Below are 9657 nucleotides of genomic sequence, written 5' to 3'. Positions count from 1 at the left end.
AAGAACATTAAGTATTATCGTAACAATAAACATGATCTCACATAGCTTCTGTGGGTTAGGTGTTCTGACTTGAGGTCTTTCATAAAGTTGGGGTCAGAATGTCAGCCAGGCCAGTGGTGCTGTCAGGCTTAACGAGAGATGAAGGATCCACTTCCAAGATGACTCACTCACATGGCTAGCAATTTGAAGGCGGGACAAGTTGGATGGCTCGCTATTGTCAGGAGGCTTCAGTTCGACCCCAAGTGGACCTCTTGACTAATTGAGTGTCCTCACAACATGGCGTCTGGCTTCCCTAGAGCAAATGATTCAAGATAGCAAAGTGGAAGCTGTAATGTCTTATATGACCCGGCTTTGGAAGTCAGACATTGTCATTTTCACAGCATCCTAGTGGTTCCACAAGCTAACCATAATTCACTGTGGGGCAGGGGACTACAAAAGAGGGTGGACATCCAGGCCCTCTTGGAGGGTGGTCACCACACCCTTCCATTCAGGGACTACATTCCCCAGCATCCCTTGCATCTAGGGAGCCATGTGCTATGTTTTCACCAATGAACCTAGCAAGGAAATAATATGTGATGCTTCCAATTTAAGGCGTCTAGGAAGCAAGTGTGACTTCTCCACTCTCTTTCTCCTTACACCAGCTCTGGCAGCTGAATGCAGTGACCTGATAGAGATGATGGAACCACAGAAGGAGCCCGGGAAGGGAGCCGCCTACCAAATAGGAACATTCATTTTGGATTTTAGATGAGCGAGCAACAAACTTCAATCATGTTTGAGTCATCAAATATTTTAAGGTTTGTTCATTATGGCACCTACTATTATCTAATTAATTCAGGAATGGTTTGAATATGGGGAGTGAGCGAGAGGGGAGGTTCAAAGGTTTCTGGCTGGAGGCATTGGGTAACTGGAGGTGTTTTTTATTGATATGGGGATGTAGGTTTTGGGGGAAGGTGATGAGTTAGTTTAGGGCAGAGTTTCTCCGCCTTGGCACTATTAACATTTGGGATTGAATAGTTCTTTGTGGTGGGGGCTGTCTTGTGCAGTGTAGGACGTTGAGCAGCATCCCTGGCCTCTACCCGCTAGATGCCAGTAGCATTCCTTTTTTATTTTATTTTATTTTTATTTATTTTTTAATGGAAATCATGTCTCATGTTTATCATAGGAATAAAGGTGATTTAAATCTTTAAATTGGAAAGTATTAAATTAGTATTTAGTGATAATTATGAATAGTTAAGGAGTGGTAAAGCAGGGGAGGGAGAGTCCTGGGTTCAATCTCAATTCCACCTCTTAGTCCCTGGCACCTTGGGTGAAGATCCAAACCTCTCATAGCTGCAGTTTCCTCACCTGCCAAACGAATGTGGAGAATTCTCTTCTGGGCAAGTGATTGGATGCTTCATAAAAGCCTCTCTCTGTCACTTCACCCCCTACACACACACACACACACACACACACACACACACACACACACACGCATGTGTGCACATGCTCAAAAAATGCAGTCTATCTGGTAGGCCAAACCTCTTACCATTCAGTGTTCAGGGAAGGAACACAATAAAAAGTGTTGGGAAACCATGAGGCTTTCTAAACTTTAATCATTCATGTGTATATACCAGCTACACAATCATCTGTGGAACCATCACCTAAGCCCATTGGACCCCTGACCCATTTTTGCCAATTTCACAAGGAGCCCAGGACTTCATCACCAAAACCCCACAACTCTGTATACCTCTATATTTCCCCCTTCTTCCTTCTCTGTCCAACTTGGTTTTTTTTTGTTTGTTTGTTGTGTGTGTGTGTGTGTGTGTGTGTGTGTGTGTGTGTGTGTGTAATCCTTACCGGAGGCTATTTTTTCCATTGATTTTCAGAGTGGAAGGGAGGGGGAAAGACACAGAGAGAGAAACATCTATTAGTTGCCTCCTACACTTGCCCAGGGATGGACCCTGCAACAGAGGTACATGCCCTTCACGAGAATCGAACCCAGGGCCCTTCTTCAGTCCTCGGCAGATGCTCTTACCACTGAGCCAAACCAACAGGGCCCAACTTGTTTTAAAGTCAATTATATTGAAGTCTAGCATGCATATAATAAAATGTAACTATTTTAAGTGTGCAATTTGAGAAATCCATGTAACCACTTCCCCAATCAAGATAGAGAACATTTATGTCACTCCAGAAGATCTCTTGGGTCCCTTTATAGTCAGTCCCCATCCCATCCTCATCCCCAAGCAACCATTTATCTGATTTCTATCACCTTAGATTAGAGTTCCCTTTACTAGAATTTTGTATAAATGGAATAATGCAGTATGTGACTAGCTTTCTCTTTCTTTCTTCCTTCCTTTCTTTCTTCCTTCCTTCCTCCCTCCCTCCCTCCCTCCCTCCTCCCTCCCTCCCTCCCTTCCTTCCTTTCTTCCTTTCTTCTTTTTTTTTTTTTTTAAATATATTTTATTGATTTGTTACAGAGAGGAAGGGAGAGAGACAGAGAGTCAGAAACATCGATGAGAGAGAAACATCGATCAGCCGCCTCCTGCACATCTCCCACTGGGGATGTGCCCGCAACCCAGGCACATGCCCCCGAATGGAATCGAACCCGGGACCCTTCAGTCCGCAGGCCGACGCTCTATCCACTGAGCCAAACCGGTTTCGGCTCTTCCTTTCTTTTTTCTTTCTTCTCTCTCTCTCTCTCTCTCTCTCTCTCTCTCTCTCTCTCTCTCTCTCTCTTTTTCTAGAGGAAGGGAGAGGGAGAGAGAGATAGAAACATCAATGATGAGAGAGAGCCCTAGCCGGCTTGGCTCAGTGGATAGAGTGTCGGCCTGTGGACTGAAGGGTCCCGGGTTCGATTCCGGACAAGGGCACATGCCTGGGTTGCAGGCTCGATCCCCAGTGGGGGGTGTGCAGGAGGCAGCTGATCAGTGATTCTCTCTCATCATTGATGTTTCTATTTCTCTCTCCTTCTCCCTTCCTCTCTGAAATCAATAAAGAACTATATTTAAAGAAAATGATGAGAGAGAATCACTGGTCGGCTGCCTCCTGCACGCTCCCCCCTCTCCCCTGCTGGGGATTGTGCCCAGCAATCTGGACATGTGCCCTGACTGGGAATAGAACCGTGACCTCCTGGTTCACAGGACGTCGCACAACCACTGAGCGTCGCTGGCGGGCTGTGACTAGCTTCTTTCATTCAGCATAATGTTTTTGAGATTCACCAGTGTTGTGTGTATATTCTTTGATTTGTTCCTCCTCATTGCTGAATAATATTCCAGTGTATGGATGTACCAGGTTTATCCATTCACCAGTTGATGGGCATTTGGGTTGTTTGCAGTCTGGAGTTGTTATAAATAAAGCAGTGCATGAGAGTGTACATTTTTGCTTCTCTTGGATAAATACCAGATGTTGATTGGCTGGACCATGTAGAAGATGCATCTTTAACTTTGGAAGAAACTGCCAGCAGTGTCTGAGAGGTCCAGTCGCTCCACCTCCTCAGCATCACTTTGTACAGACAGGTTATTGTTTTAAAATCTTCGTTCTTCCAGTGGGTGTGTAGTGGTGTCTCATTGCGGTTTACTGTTTATTTTCCCAATGACTAATGATTTTAAGCATCTTTCATGTGCCTTTTGGCCATTTCTTTATCTTCTTTTGCAAAGTGTCTCTTCTAAACCCTTTGCCATTTTGTTTGTCTTCTTCTTAGATTCTGGCAATAAGTCATTTGTCAGATCTATGTTTTGCGGGTATCTTCTTCCAGTAAATGGTGTGCCTTTCTTCCTTTAATGAGCCACCTCAAATCTTGAAATACTTTAGCTGTGCCCTCAGGAAGTCACAGTCCTTCCCAAGCAAAATTTCCTACATTCTCAATTTCTTCTCAGAACTTTCTCTTTACCTTCTCTCCCCAGCAGAAGCCTGGCTCTCTCCTGAGGACTTTAAGCTCTTAGGTTGCGGCTATTTTTCCTCCTAACTCCTCACACTCTTTTGCCTCCTGGGGTGAGGCAGGTGTCCTTGCTCTAAAACTACAGCTTTGATCTAGGTCAGTGGTTCTCAACCTTCTGGCCCTTTAAATACATTTCCTCATGTTGTGACCCAATCATAAAATTATTTTCGTTGCTACTTCATAACTGTGATGTTGCTACTGTTATGAATCATAATGTAAATATCTGATATGCAGGATGGTCTTAGGCGACCCCTGTGAAAGGGTCGTTCGACCGCCAAAGGGGTCGCGACCCAGAGGTTGAGAACCGCTGATCTAGATTGTCAGATAATACTCTCTGCTACCCTCACTGCTTCCTCTACCAATCTCAGGTCAGGCTGTCTCAGTCCTCCACTACTTTACCTCCTGGTTAATTTTTCTTTTCTGGAAAACTTCTCTGGTCATAATTCTTAGTGACTTCAGTGTCCATAGAGACCAGGGTTTCCTAGTCCTGGCACTATTGACATTTGGGGCCAGATCATTCTTGCTTATGGGGGTCTGTCCTGTGCATTGGAGGAAGTTGAGCAGCATCTCTGGTCTCTACCCATTCAGTGCCAGTATCATTCCCATCCCCTGAGTTATGAGAATAAAAAATGTCCCCAGGCATCACAAAGTGTCCCCTGGGGGGCAGCATTGCCCTTGGTGGAGAACCACTGAGCTTGATGATCCATATACAGAACTCTCTTACTGGAGATAGGAACGGGGCAGGGGTTCTGGTGAGGAGACGCTTCCGAATTAGGGTTGCTGGATTGAGCAAATAAAAATACAGGATGCCCGTTTTCATTTGAATTTCAGATATATGAGCAAAAAAAAGAATCAGTGTAAGTTGATCCTGTGCAATATTTAGAACACACTTATGCTGAAAATTATTCATTGTTTATCTTACATGAAATTCAAATTTTACTGGGTACCCTGCACTTTATTCGGTAACAGCTTCTCCAAATGACTGAGTTAAGCTTGTTTGGAGGCAATTGCAATGGATTTCTTGAAACTCTGAGGCCACCTGGGGATGTGGCTGAAGCAGAAGCAGTTCCCACATCTCTGAGGGGGCTCCTCAGGGGGTTTAATGACATCTTCCCTCTGCTCTCCCAGTGCATCGGGAGGTAAACCGGAAGGAAGCACACTGACCCAACGACTCCCGTGAGACTCTAAGTGCATCCTCTCCCCTGGGCCTCCCACCGGGAGGACCACCCTTCTGGATTTGGTGTCCAGCACTTCTTTCCTCTTCTTTCTTTAAAACATTTTATTTTATTTTCCCCATCATCATTTATCCCCTCCGTGCCCTCTTCCAACTCACCCACCCCTCCACCCTTTTTTTAAAGCATCCCCCCGCCCCCCCCCCACATATGCATGCCTCTCTAAACCAAAGGCAATATAAAAAATATTTACCAGATCCTGACTCTTTAGCTGCTGGATTGTGAAATCTGTGACATCATAGGGACAAGGCCAGGGTGGCCAGGAATCACACTGGGTGGGGGAGGTTTGTAGAGCAGCTAGTTACCAACCAGTGTTGCTGCATTTTAATAGCTGATATATTATACAGGTGCGTGACTGCTGAGTGTCAGCCCTGCCTAAGTACCATTCGTTAAATGTAGCCTGCTGGGTTTTTGGGTTTTTTTTTAATCATCCTATAAACAAACATACTGTTTTGTGACTTCTTTCCTTTCCTTTCCCCTTTCCTTTCCTTTCCTTTTCTTTTCTTTTTTGGTCCAGCATTATCTTGATGAGAGTCATTCACATTATTGCGTGTCCCCACTGTCCATTTATTTACATTCATTCCATTGAATGAATGCATCATCATTTATTTATCAAATCTACGACTCAGGTATATTCAAGGTGACTCCAGGGTCTTGCTATGACGAGCAAGGCTGTTCTGAATAATCTTGTACATGAATCCTGTGTCCACCTCTGAGAGTTTCTCAGGGGATGTAAGTCTGGGAGGAGAGTTCCCAGTGCAGGACATGGTCATTTGCAACTTTCCTGGATGTGGCAGAGGCAACCCACTTTGTCACAAAGACTCGCTTCCTTTCTGGAGGGTACAGCTGAGGAGCAGTTACTCATCCAGAGACTACATTTCCCAGCTACCTTTGCGTCTAAATTGGGGTCACGTGACCCTTTTTGACCAATAGAAAGTACACCGAAGGAAGGCGAGTCCTTCTGGACTGAGGTATTTAAAGATGCAGTGTGCCATACCTCTTCTTTCCTCGGAAGATTCTTGTTGGTGGTAGAAGCCACAAATTGGGGGTGGGGGTTACGTGTTCAGAATGGAGGCATCACAGGATGGAAGGAGCCTGGACCACTTGACGGACAGCCTTCCACGGAAGACACACACATCGATGGACTTTGCTTATGTGAGAAATCAACTTTTACTCTTCAGACGTTTAGATGTGCTGTTTTCCTATTCGTGCAATCAACCTTCCCTGCCCAGTAATACACCAGCTAGTGTAAATTGTTTTCCAAAATTCTCTCCTTGACCATTTCACATTTCCACCAGTAAGGGATGGAAGTTTCCTTGTTTCTCATCCTCACCAACACTTTTTTAAATTTTTTAATCCTCACCTGAGGATATTTTTCCATTGATTTTTAGAGAGTGGAAGGGAGAGGGAGAGACAGAGAGAAATGTTGATGTGAGAGGAAAAAACATCCATCAGTTGCCTCCTGCATGCACCCAAGACCAGGGCCTGGGCTGGGGAGGAGCCTGCGACCAAGGTATGTGCCCTTGTCCGGAATTGAACCTGGGACTCTTCGCAGGCCGACGACGTTCTATCCACTGAGCCAAACCAGCCAGGGCACTTACCAACACTTTTTATTAGCCAACATTTTTTTTAACTTTTCATGTTGAAATATTTTAATTGCAACAGAAAAGTTGCAAGAAGAATACAGCAAAATTCTATATATCTTTCACCCAAATTACCAGTCACTAACATTTTGCAGAACTAGGGTCAACATCAGAGGAAAGGAGTTGTGATGATGGGATCAGAAGGGAGACTATGAACTGTAGAGATGGAGAAAGGGGCCCTGAGCCAAAGAATGCAGGCAACCTGAAGCTGGAACAGGCAAGGAATGAATTCTCTCCTGGAGCCTCCAACAGGAAGCAGCCCTGTTGACACCTTGATTTTAGCCCCGTGATACTAATTTCAAACTCTTGACCCCCAGAACTGTAAGATAATAAATGTGTGTTGATGTAAGCCACTGTTTGTGCTAATTTGTTACAGCAGCCATGAGAACACCCCTCCTCCCTGGCTCTGCCTCTGGGCACCTGCTCTCTCACCTCCTGTCTTCCCCTAGCAGAGGGAGAGCATCGTCTCAGCACCCACACACCTGTTTGGCTGTCCTATTTCCCTAGTCAGCTCTATGCAGGGCGATTTCCCAAACTCTGCAGGCTGGGCTGGGCGTGGGCACCTGTCACTACCTTGCTTTCTGCTGTGTAACTCTCTATACAGAGTCCAGAAGAGCCAGATCCTGGCAGCTGTGCCCTGCCCTGGATTTGAGTAGGAAAGGACCTCAGAGGCCAAATGGTCCATCTCCTCATGGCCCCTTCCAGGGGAAGGAGTCTGGCGCCCTGCTTCCAGTTGGGCGGGGGTGGATGGGGGTGAATGTGTGCTCTCCTGGCCCACCTGGCTTGGGGGCCAGGGCTATGGCTAAAGGGTGGGGTTGTCCTTGCTCTGGGGAATGCAGAGTCAGGTTGAGCTTTTAATTCAGGTTCTGGGAACCTTCTCTCATCTTCAGAACTGATACCGTGTTTCACCAGGGGGTCTCAAAAAGGTGGCTCTCTCTTGCCATACCCCGTGGTCAGCAAACTGTGGCTCGCGAGCCACATTCGGCTCTTTGGCCCCTTGAGTGTGGCTCTTCCTAAGCCTTAGGAGTACCCTAATTCATTTAATAACAATGTACCTACTTATATAGTTTAAGTTTAAAAAATTTGGTTCTCAAAAGAAATTTCAATTGTTGTACTGTTGATATTTGGCTCTGTTGACTAATGAGTTTGCCGACCACTGCCCTAGCCGGTTTGGCTCACTGGATAGAGCGTCGGCCTGGGGACTGAAGGGTCCCGGGTTTGATTCTGGTCAAGGGCAGGTACCTTGGTTGCAGGCACATCCCCAGTAGGGGGTGTGCAGGAGGCAGCTGATCGATGCTTCTCTCTCATTGATATTTCTAACTCTCTATCCCACTCCCTTCCTCTCTGTAAAAAATCAATAAAATATATTTAAAAAAAAAAAAGAATGAGGCTCTCTGGGCACCTGGCAGAGCGTGAACTTGGAAGTGTTTGGCACTTTGTAGATAACATCAACATCATCATCAACAACAACAACATCAGCCTCTTTTCATTCAGCACCAGCTCTGGGCCGAGCCCGCAGCTTGCACAACCTCAGGAGTGCCTACGTTTTTGACCTTCACAGACCGCCCTCAGGATTTTCCTATCCCCACCTCCCACTTGAACTCTTATTGTTTACCTAAGATTTTTTTTTTAAATTAAAACTCCCTTTAAGAACCAAATCAATTGCTCTTTAAAATTGTGATAAAACATACATAACATGACATGTGTCATCCTAATAATATTTAAATTTACCGCTCAGTGACATTAGGTACGTTCACACTGTTGTACAACCATCCCCACCGTCCTACCACAGAACTTTCTCATCATCCCCAAATGAAACCGAACACTAACTCCCCAGCGTCTGGCACCCACCATCTACTTTCTGTCTCAATGAATCTGATGACTCCAAGTTCCTCATGTAAATGGAATCACACAGTATGTGTCTTTTTGTGACTGGTTTATTTCACTGAACATAATGTTCTCAAGGTTTATCCATGTTGTAGCAGGCATCAGAATTTCCTTCCTTTTGAAGGGTGAATAATATTCCAGTGTATGGACATTCCACATTTTGTTGATATATTCACCTGACAATTAAAAATCTAAATCAGTTACTTCAAGAAACTGTTTTTGGAATAACTATCCTCACAAGAGGTTGCCAGAATTGTGCAGAGAGATCTGTGCACCCTCTACTCATTTTCCTCTGATGGTGCATCTTATGTAACTGTACAGTTTCAAAATCAGGAAATTTACATTGACATGAGCTACAGACTTTATTCAGATTTCAACAGCTTTTACATTCATTTGTGTGCATCTCTATGCAAGCATGTATAGATTTATGTAACCACCTCTAAAATTATAAAGCTTAAATCAATTTATTTTTATAGCTTTTTTAAAAAAAAAGTATTTTAAAAAATATATATTTTATTGATTTTTTATAGAGAGGAAGGGAGAGGAACAGAGAGTTCCCCCCCTCCCCTCCACTGGGGATGTGCCTGCAACCAAGGTACATGCCCTTAACTGGAATCGAACCTGAGACCCTTCAGTCTGCAGGCCGACGCTCTATCCACTGAGCCAAACCGGCCAGGGCTAAAAAAAAGTATTTTTATTGATTTCAGTGAGGAAGGGAGAGGGAGAGAGAGAGAAACAGCAATGATCAGAGAAAATCATTGATTGGCTGCCTCCTACACACCCTCCACTGGGGATTGGGCCCACAACTCAGGCATATGCCCTTGACCGAAATCAAACCTGACACCCTTCAGTCCACAGGCGACGCTCTATCCATTGAGCCAAACTGGCTATGGCTACTTTTTATTTTTTTAAAAATATTTTTATTGATTTCAGAGAGGAAGGGAGAGGGAGAGGGAGAGAAACATCAATGATGAGAGAG

At 44.8% G+C, this 9657-nt stretch overlaps 1 long non-coding RNA gene across 1 annotated transcript; it reads left to right on the top strand.

Annotated features, from left to right (window-relative positions):
* The first annotated feature begins 598 nt into the window (after positions 1 to 598).
* Positions 599 to 3524, top strand: LOC118658424. The gene is made up of 2 exons (XR_004968315.1): positions 599 to 794; positions 3382 to 3524. It is a non-coding gene; the product is annotated as an uncharacterized LOC118658424 (long non-coding RNA).
* Positions 3525 to 9657: the final 6133 nt, after the last annotated feature.

This window comes from Myotis myotis, unplaced genomic scaffold (genome assembly GCF_014108235.1).
Source record: "Myotis myotis isolate mMyoMyo1 unplaced genomic scaffold, mMyoMyo1.p scaffold_m19_p_6, whole genome shotgun sequence".
Taxonomy (NCBI): domain Eukaryota; kingdom Metazoa; phylum Chordata; class Mammalia; order Chiroptera; family Vespertilionidae; genus Myotis; species Myotis myotis.
Note: the sequence above shows the minus strand (reverse complement) of the source record. Positions and strands in the feature narration are given on the sequence as shown.